The following is an 18,467-nucleotide window of genomic DNA, read 5'->3' as shown; positions in this document are numbered from 1 at the left end:
TGGATCTTTTGTTCTGATACTGTAATTTGTGCAATTTACATTTTTTTATGTTGCATGGTGATTGGTCGAATACTGCAAGCGTGTGACAGAAATGTAACACCTCTTACCAAATTTGGAACATCAGGTTCCATAGCAATTGTACTGACAGGTACGCCCACCTTACTTGCGTAAACATTTGGGCGGTCTTAGTCAAATCATACCACGAACTGACATAGATTTGTGGGTGTGTGGTTACACAAGGCAGCTCTGGGAAGGCATTCGCTTTTAGAAAGATTGCATCTTTTGTTTCCGACACTTCAATTTGTGCAATTTACAAGTCTAATACATCTATGGATAACTTATAACACACCAAAGACACAGAAAAACACATATCACGCCATATGACCCCTTTAATGCGAAAGCACACATGGCGGTGGCAACAACACTACTGTAACAGAACCACTAAGTCTGCAAGATGAAAGTGTTTCAACAATGACTATTTGAAACACAGGATATAGACAGGTTAGTATAAAGCATATGATATAGACTGATGAAGAGATATCTACTGTATATAATACACTCCTTGTGTTGCAGGAGATCGTGGACGGGGGGTTTTGGAATTCGTTGAAGTAGAATTCGAGTGAGTTTTTTGTAGTGAAGCTGATGAGGGTAATGATTGAGTGGAGGTGGCGGTGATCGGAACTCTGATGAGCATAGAGCATGAGTGGTAAAAGAGCCTTGTTTTTCCGTAACAAGTTTGAGACTTAAATTTTTGCAATTCTACGTGTCTACAACTGGTAACACACCAAAGATATATACAATTTTGCAAGCATAGAAATGTAGCCTATTTTATCTAAAAGCACAGTTTGTTCAGTAAACATGTATTTTTTTCCTAATTGCTTGATCTGCCTGTCATACACAAGCTCAGGCATTATTGGTTATTGGTAATTCTAAAAAGTTACAGCTTCTGGTCACTGTTGTGGTTATGTGTATACTCTTCTCATAAAACATTTGTGAGTGAAACATGAATTACGCATGATCTTTGTCTCTCGTGGAAAGAGTTTGAAAAGCATTCTGATGTACTCATCCAGATCCAAGCCACAAAACTGGACAGTTTCCACCATTCTTAGACAACTACGACGGATGCTTTATAATAGGAACACTTTTGACACAGTGGATTCATCTGTATTACTGTAAATTGACGTGTAGGCTATGTTGCTATTTGACTGTTGTTTGAGAGTACATAATTTTTGTGTACCAGATGTAATTTAGATGTAGTGCTACATGTTTCTAACACCCTTAGATTGCAGATCTACATCAAACATCAAAATTCAATGTTGCTGTTCCTTGTTGCTATGCAAAAGTTAAGAGCTGCACTACTCAAGTCATCAGTAAGTAGGCCTACTATCCTTTTTAGTCCACAATGTATCTAAATAAATCTTAATCTTAGAGATTAGAGGATTTAGATTTAGGAGTAATATTTGCATGAAAACACTGGATGGCACTGTTGCTTAAGGAATATACAATGATAATTACAATCATCCAAAAAATGATCAGAAATGTCACGGTCACAAAATGGCTTGGACAGAACCCAGATGCAGGCAGACAAAGGGTTAACGTAAACAAACTTTTATTAAATGAAACATCCACAAAGGGAAAAACATGAACCAAAAAACAAGGCAAACAAACACTTCCCACGAGGAGGACAAAACAAGGGTATTAGGAAAAATGAATTATTAAGTCTACAAACTGGAACAGGAACGACACGTAATCCAATGACAAGACATCCGTGTTGAGCATAAACATAAGAAAGCTCGAGACAGGAAGGACAGAGTCCTAACAGTCACACTTTGTGGTGTAATGTTTCCTCATTTAAACTTAATATGCCAAGACAACTTTTGTACACTGCCCTGCGACACTGGCTAACCAATAATATAAGTAAAGGGCCATATACAGGGGCATAACAATATTGTACCATGGTTACCCCTGAATGATGGGCCACCTGTCTGGCCACCCCTGTTGAGCAAAGCAATTTTGAGATGTGTGTTGGACTTTACGCAGTGCTGAGCAGGCCATTTACATTACTCTCGCGGTAACATGATGTGTCACACCAACGCTCTGACGCAAACAGTCTGCCCGCTTATGGGAACCGCTGCAAGCCGCTTCATTAGCACGTACCATTAAAGGAGTAGTTCATCTTCAAAATGAAAATTCTGTTATAATTTATTCACCCTCTTGTCATATCAAACCTGTATGACTGTCTACAGAACACAAAAGAAGATATTTTGAAGAATGTTGTTTACGGCCCCCATTCACTTGTACTGGTGTCGTTACAATAGAAGTGAAAGGGGACTTTGGTTTTCTGTAACCAACTTTTTTCAAAATATCTTCTTTTGTGTTCTGCAAAAGAAAGAAAGTCATACAGGTTTGAAATGACAAACGGGCGTGTACATGATGGCAGAATTAAAATTTTAAAGGTGAACTACTCAAGTTTAGCACAAGTCGAAAGATCAAAGGCGTGTTAATGGGGCAGGCAAGGCAGCCACTTGCCGCTGAGACCATTTAAACAATCAGAAATTGTAATATTAATAATAATGCACAACAACTGCTACGTGTTACGAAATCCGTGAAACATGTGTAAAACACATGACTCGGCCCTGGTTTGTACACTGCGTTATACACAAGTTTCCGGAGGGCGCTACTTTAAAGATAACCCTTGGTACAATTTCCGGTGAAGCAGCAGAAGTAGTGTATTGCACCTTGAATAACTTATTCTGAGGACTGAGAATGAGACTGTGATTCATATTTAAATTGTCATACTGTTGGTTTCATGTGCTGATCTATCAAAAAATATTTTAAAACTGATGAGCAACACCTGCTGTTCGTGGCTGCACATACAACCAGGTGAAGCTTATTTCACATCCTAAAAAAGAGAGCTCACACACAGATCTTAAGTTAAGGCGGACTGGTCCTGTGAGGGACTGTACAGTTTTTAAAAGACGAACTTCAAAATGTGGACTTCTTATCTCAAGCAAATAGTAAACGAACATGAAACATCACTTTGACTGAATGTGCTAAATAGAGATCGCAATTTTAAAAGGGAGGTAAAACAGATTAACATAATCATCAATAAACTGTATGGTCTTCAATAAAAACTTGAGACAGTAAACTGGATTTACAAGGATTCTTTCCTGTATTTTACAGACGTGTTGTCAAAAATCTGTCGGAATATATCACATCATGTGTACCACATTTCTCATCTGAGGATTTTTTTCACTTATCTTCTTATAAAGTTGTGGCCTGGGGGTTAGAGCGTTTGGCTTGTGATCAGAAGGTTGCAGGTTCAAATCTCAGTGCCAGCAGGTCATAACTGAAGTGCCCTTGAGCAAGGCACCTTACCCCTGATTGCTCTGCAGTAATGTGTCACTGTAAAAAAAAACTACTTGTAAGTCGCTTTGGATAAAAGCGTCTGCCAAATGAATAAATGTAAATGTAAATAAACAAAACTTAGAGGAATATGTAAAAAAGCAGCTTTTGCATGTGATCTTTCGTAAAATGTTTATCAGAATTTATTGACCAGCTGACGATATAGCAGCTTTATAATATGTTTGCGCGGCCGGTGTAATGCTTTTAAATACAAAAAATATGATTAATCACATTTTTAAATATCACAGAATCGACATAATGTAAAGATATTGAAACCCTCTATAATTTTCAAATTGCTCATTGGTTTACTCTCACAACAACTGATTGCTAAATATCTGTCGTCAAGTAAATAAAGTATTGGACAGAATGCTGACATAGTTTATAAGTGCTGTCAATGTGTAAGTTCACATTCTGCTAAAAACGAATGAATTGAAGACATTTATTTGTTAACATTTAACCGGGGGTTTATCCAATCTTCCGCACAAAGCATCATGGGGCATAGGAAACCTGTGGATAGAGTACTCTTCTATCCACGGCCTCAAAGTGAGGAATGAACTTCATAAGGACAGGATAAGGTGTATGTATTTACTGTTATTTGTTATGACGTCTGCGTAATGCAGTTCCTTACTATAATTTTTACATACATAATGTGACGCTGGAGCAGTACAACACAGTTTTCCATCCATTGTAAAGTTTTCGGTCAGGGATTCTTAGGAAAGAACCCAGTCGCTGACAGCAGATGAGCACAAAAACTTCTTTAATAATAAACAAAAAAATCCACGAATGGGGAAACACATCAAACTAGACCAGCGCTGAGGGGAATGCCAGCTGGACCGGTGTTGTGGCGTGGACCCACAAGGGAGCTGGACCGGAACTGGATGCCACTGAGACAAGAGCTGTGGCGGACGCCGACTGGACAGGCGATGTGGCTGTACCAAGCGAAAGCGACCCCTTCTTTCACTTCTTCCTCTTGGGGCGGGTTACAGGACTACTAGACGATAGGGAGTATTCGGTGGTGGCTGTCTCCGTGGAGGAAGCGTTAGATGGGGACTCCCAAGAAATCCTTCTTCCACACTTCCGCAAAGGTTGCTGGCAAGACAGGGTTCTCGAGAGTAGTTGCATTCGTAGTGGGATCCTCCAGGGAGGCCCACAGCCAAGACACAGTCCTCTGGGATTGGGGCCAATAGAGCATCTTGTCACTAGTTGTTTGGAACCCTGGACTCCTCACGAGACACAATTTTTATTACACAACGCTATGTGTGGCGTGATAGCGTGAGAAAATAGTCAATTGCGTGTGTCTCACATAAATGTGTGAAAGTTAGCAGCCCTGCCATACATATTTACCATAGACTGTAGAAAATATGGACATGGTTTATGTGTAGTCACCTGTAGCTTTAAGCTGTTTTTAATATTAAAGTACGTAGGAGCTGGCCATGACCATCTTAGTAGCGCGTCATTCCTGGATAATCGAAAATGGGCAAAGAGGCGGGATGTGATTGGAGCTGTGGCACTGGGTTCCTGTGGCCATGCACCTTATTTGCATGTACCTAATTTTAAGGCTTAATATGAGTTAAACAGGTCAGTTATAAAAACAGTTGGGTAAGGGTAAACTTAGCTATATAGACAAAAATAATAAACCAGGCTGTAAACATGTTTATTTCTGCTGTAAATGTGACCATTTTAACATGGGGCGCAATGAGATTCTGTTCTCTCTTGGAGCAGGTCTCTAGCAGGCAGTTGATGAATTGTAGTGCGAGTCAATTCCGTGTTGGCTTCATAAGAGAGATCCGAAGTTTGCCGCTTGGAATATATGCTATCAGGGACCGCTCCCCCTGTGTTCCATAAGAAAGAAAGTTTATACTATTTACACTGCTGAATTTGAACACCACAAGAAGTAGGTTCTCATAGTTTCAGCCTGATATCACAACATTTTTCCAATAATTCAGGAGAACGTATCCTGACAACTTAGAATGTTGTCACTTAGGCTTTCCCTGTGTTCAATGATAAAAAGAAGGCAAGCATCTCATCCTCAATCCAAAGACCTGCACAACATAAAACCAATGCACTAACCACTGGGCCTTTTGGTAAGAGCTGGTTTGAATGTGGCTCCTTTCATTGCTAATGTTTGCCCCATTATGGCAGGGGGACTATTTTCTGACAGATCATGCTGTCAGAATGCACCAGAAATGGCTTAATGCATTGTTGATGCTTTCAATTCAAAACACATGAGATCCCTAATATATCAATCTATATCTATATCGCCACCTTGAGGTTGAATTATGCAAAGAAACGAGACATCCATCAAAAGCTCTGCATGTGTACATTTTAAGGGATAGTACACCCAAAAATAAAAATGATGTCATCATTTACGCAACCTCTAAATGTTCCAAACCCTGTATAATGTTTTTGATCTGCTAAACACAGAGGAATACATTTGGAAGAATGTCAGTAACCAAACATATCTCATCCCCCATTCACTCCCACAGTATTTATTTTCCTTACTATGGCAGTAAATGAGGGATATAGTAGCCTAAAACTTAGGCTATTAGCAGTTAAACACAATATATATATTATTAAATTACACATAATCTGCCCCACCTAAATCTATGGCCAGGATTCGCTACTGCTGTCTAGACTTTCTCAACACCCACAATCACACACTTGCAATCCCATCAGGATTTTAGGTGAAAGATCACTCATTTACTACAAAAAAAAGTGATATGGCAGCCCATTGAAATGTCACAGACTCCCTGGGGTCGACTTGATGAACATGGAACTCCACCAGTTTGATTCTTTCTCTTTATCACCCAGTGAAATGTGAATGCCTACAATAGTGTGCGCTGGTGTCATCTGGGTAATTTCCTGTCTCATTTGCACAATTCAAATAGTACTTAATTCATTTCCCAATCAAGACTGTAATAAAAATACACATCAATGAGATAGGAAACCTCCATATCATTGCCCGTTGATTCAACTAAAAAGATTTTACTTGTATGCTGTTGAAGCTTCTTAACATTTTGGTGGTTCTTTCAATCAGTTACTCTTATTGAAGGGGTCAGCACCACTGGAACAATTAGGCATTTTAGCATCTAGAAGAAAATAATGATAAGCAGAACCATAACATGAATCCCTCCTACACGGTAACCTCTGTATTATCAGTGCTGATGCCCAACCATTTGCCTACACCGCATTCTAAGCAAACTTGATGTGATTCCTGCGATTAGCAAAAATAGTCTGTCCATACTGAACGCGAAAAGGGGGCGGGACACGACAATCAATCACGCAGAGCAGGTCAATGGACACACAACAGTAAACAAATTGCAGCAAATTTTAAAGCATTTGTATCCGTCAGTCTGTTTACTGTTTGCCATATGTCTCTTGCCTTTCGACCAGATCTGTGGTATTTTATTAACCATAACGTTTTATCTACATTTAGCATTAGCATTATTGGTCAGCATGTAAACATTTGCAACCCTGTGAAAACCCAGGCTAACATCTCATAATCTAATTGATTATTAGACTACAAGCATCAAGGATTTTTTTTAAGCAGTAATAAAAAGATTTTGGTATTATTCAGTCAGCATTGAAGATATTGTTATATTTTCACAGAATATTAAATACATTCTGACTCCTATGCAGAGGGCATTTCCCTAAACCCACAGAGCCTATACATACATATATCTAAATATAAAATAAATGGCCTGATAAAAAATCCTTTCTTTTATACAATATATCCAACTCGGTTAAATTGATTAAATATTTATTTAATTTCAAAAACCTATTATCCGGACCACCGTCTGGAAGAAAATATTAAGATCGGACCTTTTGGAAGTTTTATTGAATACCCCTGCTCTATGCTGAATTATGTTCTCTCTTCTGACCTGGACACGTTAGCTCCTTTGAAATCACAATCTGTTTCTTTGTTACGCTCCGCTCTTTGCTACAATGTTGATCTGCATGCTATGAAGGCCTTGAGTCGTAAAATGGAGCGTATATGGCGTAGGCCTATGTCTGGTTTATCTGTTCATCGCCAGGCTTGGAAGGACAGCTTACTTGAATATAAGGCTGAAACTGTGTCTGCTAGATATATGTTTTTTTCACAGATTATTGTCAGCAATCAGAGAAACCCTAAACAACTGTTTCACTCAATCAACAAGTTGCTTAAAAATAACCCCTTCAACGGATCTTTGTAATACGTTTTTGGAGTTTTTTAATACCAAAAGAATATATACGTAACCACATTATCAATACTCATACTGAAACAGTATTAGTTAAGGTCTCCAATGATATTGTTAATGGCTTTCTCATCTGACCGCCTATCTATACTGATTCTTCTTGATCTTAATGCCGCTTTTGACACTATACATCATTCCCCAGGGATCAGTTTTGATGTCTGACAATTTGCTCTGTCTAAACAGTGATAAGACCGAAGTGATGCTTATTGGGTCACCTCACCAGTTGCGCAAGGCAGAGTCTGCAACTTTAGGCCTGGATTGCTCTGCTTTACAGTTTCAAACTAAACAAAAAATTCTGGGGGTTATATTTGAAGTCAACTTAACATTTCATCTGCATGTTCGTAATACAGTTAAAGCATCTTTTTTTCATCTCAGAAACATTGCCAAATTACGTCTCATGTTGACGATTTCTGTGGCTGAAAAGTTATTCAACACTTTTGTGTTTTCGCGTATTGATTATTGTAATAATCAACGATCATAATTTTATAATTTTCTCAAAACATAAAAAAATCTTTCAGCAGTTCTATTACTCGGAAAGAATGTAATTGCAACACTAAATATGCCCGCTCTAGCGAGTATAAACAAAGATGTCAGAAAACAATCAATGTTGCCACACTATCTATGGAATACATATGAAGCATATATCCAAAATAACTGCAAGGGTTTATGTGTACTTCAAAACATTTATAGTTCTGCTCTCATTCTGAGATCAATGTTGAGAAAGAACAGCTAGTTCAGCTTATAGGATGTGCCTGTAAGGTTCCAGGATAGAAGCTTTTCATCTTGGCTTGTTTTCAGTCAGCTTTCTCACATTTACTCTCTACCCCTGCTTTGTCAAAGAAGTGTTTTAAAATAGCCTAGAATATTCCTGTTCCACATGCATCACCACATGGCCAGGACTTTTCTACAATAGCATTGTTTCAGTTTTTTGTCAATAATTACCTTTTTATTTACTCGTATTATCTATTAGCTTATTATCTATATTATCTCTCTTATTTTGTATACCGTGTAAGCCTTTCACATTCTTTCTGAAAAGCTATTGCAGTGATTGCATTTGATAGAATAATTGAGTGAGACAGACGGATATGTTTATTTAGGGATGTCTGATTCCAAAATGAGAACAGCTCATTAGCAGTGTCTAAAAATGTCAAGTCAAGTTAAGTCACAAAGCAGCTGTACAAGAAACATATTGACTATTAGCTAAACATATAAGGTTATACAAGTAAAAACAAAAAATGTGAAAACACAGAAGACAGGCACAGACACACAGATTCAAACACACCCACACACAAAACACTCCACACAACATGTAACCTTTTTGTAGTGTCAACCAGTGGCGGGACACCAAAGTGTTGATTTAGCATCAGTTTCCGTTCAGCACTCAAATAATCTTTGCCTTGGAGAAAGATATGCCCGTAAGTTTATTTACTATCTTTAAGCATTCTTATTATGTGTTGATATAATATTGATTCTTGGAAGTTAAACTGTGATCAATATAACGATAATGAAAGAATGTGCAGTTTGTAATTTCATATCTTGTTTATTGTATGTCAGTTTTACAAAACAGTTACAACAAGAGTTACGCAGTTGCAAGGACAGCCATATCCATTCCAGTGTCTGTTGAACTTCAACAGAGAGAAAACCTCAGGAATTACATAAAGTTATCCAACAGCAATGTGAAAGAGACAGTGCAAAGACACACATGCACATGCAAAGAGGCTCATTCCATCCTGAAATACAAGCAAAAACATGAGCATTGTGTTCATTGTGTTATTATACATTGAGTTAGCATTGTGTTATTATACTACTTTACTACTATACTATACTAACCTCAGAACAATGAGAAAAGACTGCTGATAGTAGAGTGCCGTTCAACACTCTTTGATGCAGCAAGTACATCAGTTGTTATGGGAAGTGTTCCTGGTTCCGGCTGATCTAACTAATGCAACCTAAACTCTCAGAGGATTTGTATTATGAAAGTGTATTGTATGCAAGGTTAAAAAAATCCATCTTTAATCAGGGTGTCCATGGAGTCTTAAAAGTACTAAATCTTAAATGACATTTTCCAAGGTATTAAATTGTGTGTCATCTTTTCATATTTGTCCAAAGAGGTCATATGCTAAAGTAGGCCTGAATTTAACCATTGCGCAGGCGAATAGTGGGAGGCCCATTTAAACCTGGTTGTTAAAAAACATCGTTGACTAATGTGGAAATGCAAGTTTTCATGCAAATGGCTGAAGAATACAATGGCTGAGGGCCGTCTCTGGGAATAACCGTGAAGTGCACTGATCTCTTTGTCGGAAGGCGATTAGCGTGGCCTCGATGGGGATCAACACTGTCCGGTCCAATATGCTAAGTGCTAGCCGCAAAGCTGGTTTCTCTTTTGAATAAACCTTGCATTGGGTTAGTCACTCAATTAACTATCTTGTGCTTCGTTCCCACCCTTCTGAATTAATTTTGCATTAATAAGGAGTTAGCATAAACGAAGACTGTTTAGTTGTGCTACCTTAGAATCAGTATATAGTAAATGTAAGTTAAAGTGTCACCAATGTAACCGGTTAAAACTTGAAGTAGCGAAGAGGTATTAAAATGTATGAAAATAGTCTTAAAAAGGTATTAAAGTTAGCTCCATGAATCCTGTATATATCCTGTTAATCTAAACTGACAGAGTGTGTCTGCCTCCCGGAAAGTACAAGGAAGACTGTTCCAAAGTTAAGGCGCTAGATATGAAAAGGATTTGCCACCTGCACTTGATTTTGAAATTATATTATAACCAACCGGATCCCGGAGAGTGTAGTTGTGAAGTAATGTTATACAAGAGAAGCTCACACAGGTACTGAGGAGCTTAACCATGTAGGGCTTTATTGCTAATCAGTAAGATTTTAAAGTTAATGCGTTGCTTAGGTAACCAGTGCAATGTTGATAATGTAACCGGACTAATATTTTCATACTTTTTAGTTTGTGCAAGAACTTGAGCTACTGTGTTTAGAACTAGCTGGAGTTTTTTTTTATAAACCCACAGGACAGCCACCTAATAGTGCGTTACAATATCATGAATGCATGAATTAGCTTCTCTGCATCTGATAGTGACAGCATAAGACGTAGTTAAGATATATTCTTAAAATGGAAAAAATAGATAAACGGCTACATTATGATTCTGGCTTAATACAATACACATCACATTTGAAGCAACCATACAGTACATGTATTGCATTTTACATTTAGTCATTTAGCAGACGCTTTTATCCAAAGCGACTTACAAAGAGTTCGGGGAGCAATAAGCGATATGTCATACAAAGAGCAATAGTACAACAGGTGCTAATACAACGTTACTTATTTCAACAAAAGCTAGACCACTACCTGTTCAGAGAAGTGTAAGTTTTTTTTTTCTCATTTGTCTGTCAAGTATTCGCCGTAGGATGTGTTTTAAGAAGTTTTTTGAAGGTTGTGAGAGATGTGGTTGACCGGAGTTGTGAAGGAGAATGAACGGGAAAGGGATTTAGTGCCCTTATGAGAATGCATTACAAGGCGGCGTTTGTTAGCTAAACGCAGGATTCTTGATAGGGTTTAGGAGTTTAGGAGGGTGTGCAAGTATGCCGGCGCAGATCCAGTGATAGTCCTGTATGCAAACATCAGTGACTTGATCCGGGCTTCAACTGGTAGCCAGTGGAGAGAGATGAAAAGGGGTGTCACATGAGCCCTTTTAGGCTGATGAAAGATGAGGCGTGTTGCTGCGTTTTGAACCAGCTGAAGTGGTTTGATAGCCTTTGCAGGAAGACCAGCAAGGAGAGCATTGCAGTAGTCCAACCTTGAGATGACCAGGGCCTGGACAAGGAGTTGTGCCGCATGCTCAGTGAGGTAGGGTCTAACCTTGCGAATGTTAAATAAGGCATATCGGCATAATCGCATTGTCTTCATCAAATATGACTCCAAGGTTCCTTGCTGATTCGGAGGGAGTGATAGTGGACTTGCCAAGCTGGATGGTGAGATTGTTTTGGACCGTGGGGTGTGCCGGAAACACGAGAAGTTCTGCCTTGGCCGGGTTCAGCTGCAGGTGATGCTCTTTCATCCAAGCTGAGATGTCATCTAGGTAGGCTGCAATGCAAGTTGCTACAGTGGTATCGTCTGGGTGAAACGAGATGTAGATCTGGGTGTCATCAGCATAACAGTGATACGAGAAGCTGTGTGCCCGTATGATGGGTCCTAAGGAGTTTAGGGATGTCATGTAGATGGAAAAAAGCAACGGTCCAAGCACTGATCCCTGAGGGACCCCAGTGATCATATGGTGAGCAGTGGACAGCAAGCCCCTCCATGACACCTTGAATGATCTGCCGGAGAGGTAGGATTGGAAACTGTGGAGAGGGGAGCCAGAGATTCTTAAGGATGACAGGGTTGCTAGCAGTATCTGATGATTGACCGTGTCAAACGCTGCAGATAGGTCTAGCAGAATCAAGACCGAGGATTTGGATTCCGCCTTGGCTAGCCGCAGTGATTCTGTTACCAATAACAGTGCAGTATTAATACGTTTTAAGATTTAAGATCTTAACTGTAGATGATATTTGCAACAGCCTTTGTTTCGAGAATTTTGATTAAATCTTGAGAAAAAGACACATAGCATCCCTACCCTTTTTCCAAAACGAAAATAAAGTCTTTCACATTGCTGTTGGACAGTTTGTTGAAAGTCAACAGATACTAGTCTGGTTTTGAAAAGAGTGTCTTAATTTGTTTGTTAAACACAAAAGTTTCCTTTGCAGTATTCAAGATATTATTTGCAAATACGTGCAAATTAAGAAATAATATTTTGATTGCAAATTTTGGAGAAATCTTGTCAGAAGTTCACCGGATGAAACAAAACTGATCACAGAAAGAAACACAAAGGATATCTAAGGATTCAGTTTGTCAAATAAAGTAATGTCTTGCATCCTAATAGGAATTCAGTACCAAACGTATACATGCACTCCAATGCAAAGCTCATTTGAGTTGGTGAGACCAATTATATTTCCCTACTTGTGTTATCCTCTTAGCTCAAAAACCCAGGGTTGATGGGTGCGGTGCATCTGTAGCCTTCCTGACAATGGCTCTAGAGAAATTACTCCATTAAATCTATTCTATTTTAAGAACTCTATCCCCAAGTGACCTGTTTACTTCATGATTATTCACATAATGACACTTTTCTAAAGTTTGAGATTGTGATTGACTGTCTATCCAAATAGGTTCAGGTTCTTAAGCAAGACAAATGAAGCTAAGCAAATATATTTTAGATTTTCAGGCTGCACACTTCAGCATGGAAAAGATGGTAGGTACGTGTAAAAAAACCAAGGATAGGTGCTCAAATCTACGAGAGACAAAGTTTCTTTATTTCAAAAGTTTCTTTATTTAAATACCACTACTAACACTGCAAATTATTGTATTACTTTAAATAATTAGCCCTAAAATAATTAAAAATAAATATAAACATTGATTGTACAGTTTTAAAGCAGCTTATCAATTAGCAGCTTCTGTCATTTCTTGGCTTAAAATGGACCAATACACAGAGCAGCAGGACCCGACAGCATGATTATTTGCCACCAAGAAAATGCTTTTATCTGACCAACATGAATCAATCAAGAATAAGCTGTTATCTGATCAAATTGGAGCATGTGTTTCTTTTGAGCCTCCTGATGCCCACTCACTTATAAAGTGTCAAAAAAATACACTAAGTGTCAGCCTCAATTAATTCCCATCAGCCTCTGCCTCATGTGAAATTCATGTCAATCCGCCATGACAATTATTTTGGCAAATTACTGCTCCAGGACAAAAAATTTGATGAAGATGGGGTCTCATGTATCACATTCACTTTTAATAACAAAAGTTATAATAGCACCAAGAATACAAAGGCTATGGAGAACACCCCAAATCACTCATCTAGCTGAAGTCAATTGATAATGAGGACAATGTGTGATAATTATATTAAGAATTTAATTAATTGGGAAGTCATGAGAGATTTAGTTGTCAGGTAAACCTGCAAAGCTAATTAAGTTCCTGAAGCGAACTTTGCAATCAGCACAATAATCCACAAGCCATCGGTCTATTATAGGAAAGATTAATTATTTTGCTGTTATCCCGGAGGCTTTCACTTCAAACAGAAGCCTTGAATCGGGGGAGTGAACTGCAGACGATAGCAAGCAAGTCAATGGAGCTTATGTTCAAACCATGTTATGCTTTACAAAACACTGCTCTAGATTTTTTTGCAAAGGTCTTTTCAGGATAATAAAATACGACAAATACATAAGTAAGTAATAGTTCTCCCAAAAATGTATTTAAGCCATAATTCACTCTTCCTCATGACATCATGTGTAAACCATATGACTCCTCTTCTTTTCATCTGTGTAACACAAAGAAGATATTTTGATAAATGTTTTGTGTGTTTTTTGTCAATGTAAGTCAAAAGGGTCCAATGTTTTTCGGTTGCCAACATTCTTCAGAATATCTTCTTTTGTGTTCTGTAGAAAATCATACAGTTTTGGATACGAGGGTATGGGGAAATAATTTTCACACCAAGTGTGACGGATGTTAATGAGTATATACTCGCAATATTAATGTATTTCACTAATCATCCTTTCTGTCTTTTTATACTCTTTTACTCAGTAATAATTTGTCCACAAAAACATTACAATTTACTTTTGTATCTTATTTTGTTGTTTTGGGAAAAGCGTTTTGTATCTGTATTGCGTTGTGACTTCATTTCTGGTAAGCTTGCGCTGCGTACTCAGATCACTTTGAGCGTGCTGAGGTGAGGTAACCAGTTAGCGGTGCTTTCTCAGTTTATGTTTAAAAAAGTTCCTAAAAGTTTCATTACGCCAATGATATGCAGTAATATTGTTGTTCACAGTGTTATGAATGTATTAGAAAGTGTTTTATAAATGGATGGATTGTATTTAATGGTTTTATTACTGAGTACAGCCAACAAAACGTTGTGATTAAATAACTGCTTTTAATCTGTGCAGGTGGAAAATCACAGATGAAATTTTTGCTTATGCTGTACTTAATCCACCCAGGTATGGTTCTATCTGTTCTGTTTCTCATTGTATTTTCAGCTTTGAGCATGCTGAGGAGAGGTGAAAAATCACAGATGAAACGTTTACTTATGCTGTACTCTCTTTAATCCATCCAGCGCCATCTAAAGGCCCCATAATAAAATCTCCATCAGCAACAGTTCCAGTTGTTCCTTGTATTCTGTTACACAATGCAGATCAAGAACAGTCACCAGAATTTGGCTGGTTACACAAGCAGACACAAAAGAACAAGCGCGGAGTAAACATGACCTTGACCTCTCCTCGCATAACCTGCATAGAGGTAAAAAAGTGCCACTTGTACGCACGGCGCAGACTGCAGTCCTCTATAAACTAGAGATTACCTTCATAGAACATTACTTTTCCATACCAGGATGTGGCGCTAGACATATAAACAGGAAAACCGAAAAAGTTGTATACAAGCAAGCAGCGCTCACCATTGTTTATACAAGCCGCACTCATTACAACGAGAGTTGTGTTGTTTTTTTTCAGTCATGGTTACTAATATTCAATATGCACTGGCATTATTAGACCTTGATCAGACCCTGACTTAAGGAAACGGTGCAGAAAACCAAAAAAACTAAAGCGAACCAGCATTTAAAAACCACCTGACATTACAAGGCCGCCATCCCAGAAAATGCACTTAAATGTTTGACTACCAGAAATTGAGTCACTAGCGTGTGTGTAGAAACAGCCTTTAATTATACAAATCCATTCTTCTTTTTGTAATTTCCTTTAAACCACAACAGTTTACATTTAGTCATTTAGCAGACCCATTTATTGATTACGCCCACCCATGATCGCACACATACTCCACCTTATGAATGCGTAGTTCCACCTTCCGCCGGAGACATGCTGTCAGCTTTTGGAAATGCAGATGTAGCCAACAACAAAAATGTCTAAGAAACAACAAAGATGTGCTGTTGTTGGATGTAAAATGGAACATAAAAGTCTTTATGCTCCATCAACACGGAGACCTGGAAGGTCGAGTTCATCCCGCTGCGACCTCAGGGGCCAGAGTTATTGATGATCGAAAGTCTCGGGCAGGACAATGATGACAGCGTAACTTTTTCCGGATCGACAAACCAATATTCACCGGTCCGTATCTCCGGTCCAGAAAGACTTGGACAAACAAGGTTGGAAAGCATGTTGGAAAGGTCTCTGCCTGGGCTTTCGAATGACCACAAGTCGATGCGACCCCTAGGTCGGGAGCGCAGAAAAGGTTGAAAAATCAAAGCTCCGGTGGCCCAGCGGCTCGAGCCCGGGCTTGTTCAAAAAGCCCGGCCGAGAACTTTCCAACGACCCCGGCCCGAGGTGCTGCAACCTTGGCTCGTTGGTCGGGAACACCCGGAAGACCACGCTCCGGCCAATCACCTTCTGCCGAATGTATCCTGGGGTCGAAGCGAGTCAACGTGGGTCAGTATTGCATGGGTTTCGGCAAAATAAATATTCTCAAGAGTGGATCAGTACCAGGTGTTCGCGATCAAGCTTAATCTCGGGAAGAAGTCATTATTACATATCGTTTTTTAAATTACCTTTCTTTAATAATATGTTTAGCATGTTAGCAGCTGTTGTTTAGATGTTCGCAGTGGTAAAACGCATCGCGCCCATCGGTTCAGAAGACTTGTGACTGACATTATTTCTGTTAAGCTTATTCATTGCAACGAAAGAAAGTTATAGCGGTATCTTTCATGGTTATTTCAGTCTATTCTTGTGTCATGATTGAGGTGGTGAGAAAAGGACAGAGGACCCAGGTGCAGACAGCGGGTAAGGGGTTAACACAAGACTTTAATAATAAATACAGAACAAAACCCACAAGGGGGTTACATAAAAACAGGGGGATATGATAACAAGACAGGACTAATACTAACTACACTTAAACAAGACTAAAATTAACTATTAGCATGAACATCAAAACTACACTAGACTAAACATAACTAACAAGACACACGAACTCACCAAACAACCACAATGAACCAGCACAAGAAAGAACACACTAGGGAATTAAATAAGGGATCAAATCAAGAGGGTAAAAGGTGTTGGGCATGAAATCAATAACTAGGAGATGAGAGCCTGGAGTCGAGACTGGAGAGAGTGTATGGAAGGCCCTAAGGGGCATAATGCCTCTCTCCACACAAAACATGCCACTAAACCAAGAGAAACATGACATGATGCGGCAGAATCATGACAGAAGCCCCTATTAAGGAGCGGCAACCTGACGCTCCTCAAGGCACAAACAAGACAAGACATACTGTGACCAAACAAAAACAGGGCAACATGATAAAGTCAAAACAGAACACAAGAGTCCAGGGGGAAGTGCAAAGAAGGGCAAAACTGGAGAACACAAGTCCACACAAGGACACAGAATAGAATGCACCGGCCTGGAATGCCCGGCAGCACCGGCCTGGAATGCCTGGCTGCGATCTGTTGCAAAAACGGGAACCCGGATGCTTCGAACCTGGAAGTGAGCCCGGCGGCCTCGGCCCTGTACAGGAACCCAGTGGCTTCGACCGCTCCCATAACGATCCCCCTGTCTGCTGGGTCCTGTGATGACTGGTTCATTCTGTCATGACCGGGCTGGTGAGACAAGGACAGAGGACCCAGGTGCAGACATCGGGTAAGGGGTCAACACAAGACTTTACAAGTTAGGCAATCGGATTCTATGTTACAGGACTGTTTTGAAATCAATGTTTACGCAGACACAGTCACAGTGCATAAAAGACGTTGTATCAACCAAAACAATCAGAACCTATCTGAATCAGAAACTGTGGATAAACGCTAATGTTCGCGCGGCTCTCAACACTCAAACCTCTGCCTTTAATTCCGGTAATGCAGATTATTATAAGCAAGCCAGCTATGCCCTCGCAAAACCATCAAGCCAATACAAAGGAAAAATGTAAGCACAGTTCACCACTTCCAACTACAGCGACATGTGGCAAGGACTCCACAAAAAACCCTGCTACAAAGACCTCTACCACTCTGCCTGACAAGATCAACACCTTCTGCGCTCGTCCGCAACTCCTCCCACACACAGAGCACTCCCGAGGCTGAGACTGCTAAGGCTTGTCCACTCTCCATGTCTGTGGCAGATGTTACCCGATCGCTCCAGCACGTCAATATCCGCAAAGCCGCAGGACCAGATACCATTTCTGGCCGTGTCCTTAAAACATGCCTTCACCATCTAGCTGGAGTCTTCAGTGACATTTTTAACCTCTCCCTGTTGTCGCCCAATGTTTTAAAACATCCACCATTGTGCCAATACAAAAGACACTCAACGCTCCTTGCATGAATGTCTGGAACTCTGTCGCTCTGACTCCCATCATCGGTAAGTGCTTTGAGAAGAATACAGAGCAGGTGGTCAGAGTAGGCAGCAACATCTCCTCCCCGCTGACCCTCAACACTGGAGCTACTAAGGGCTGTGTTCTCAGCCATCTCCTGTACTCCCTGTACACGCATGAATGTGTAGCCACGCACAGCTCCAACGTCATCATCAAATTTGCAGATGACACAACATGGCTAGGTCTGATCCCCGACAATGATAAATAAGCCTACAGAGAAGAGGTGCACACCCTGGGCCTGTACCATGAAGCTGGTTTAGGTGGCTAGCCAGCTATGTTTCGGTTTAGTTTGTGCCAACCCTGGGTTTTAGGTACCATGAAAGTAGCTCGGCTTTAATCGGTGTTCGTCGCCATGGTATCTTACGCTGCACGGCTAACCTGCTCCGGGGCAGGCTATGTTCTAGATTCAAGATCTCAGACTGAAGCTTGACCAATTA

The sequence above is a fragment of the Barbatula barbatula genome (assembly GCF_947034865.1).
Source record: "Barbatula barbatula genome assembly, chromosome: 6".
NCBI lineage: Eukaryota > Metazoa > Chordata > Actinopteri > Cypriniformes > Nemacheilidae > Barbatula > Barbatula barbatula.
This window is presented reverse-complemented; position numbering follows the sequence as displayed.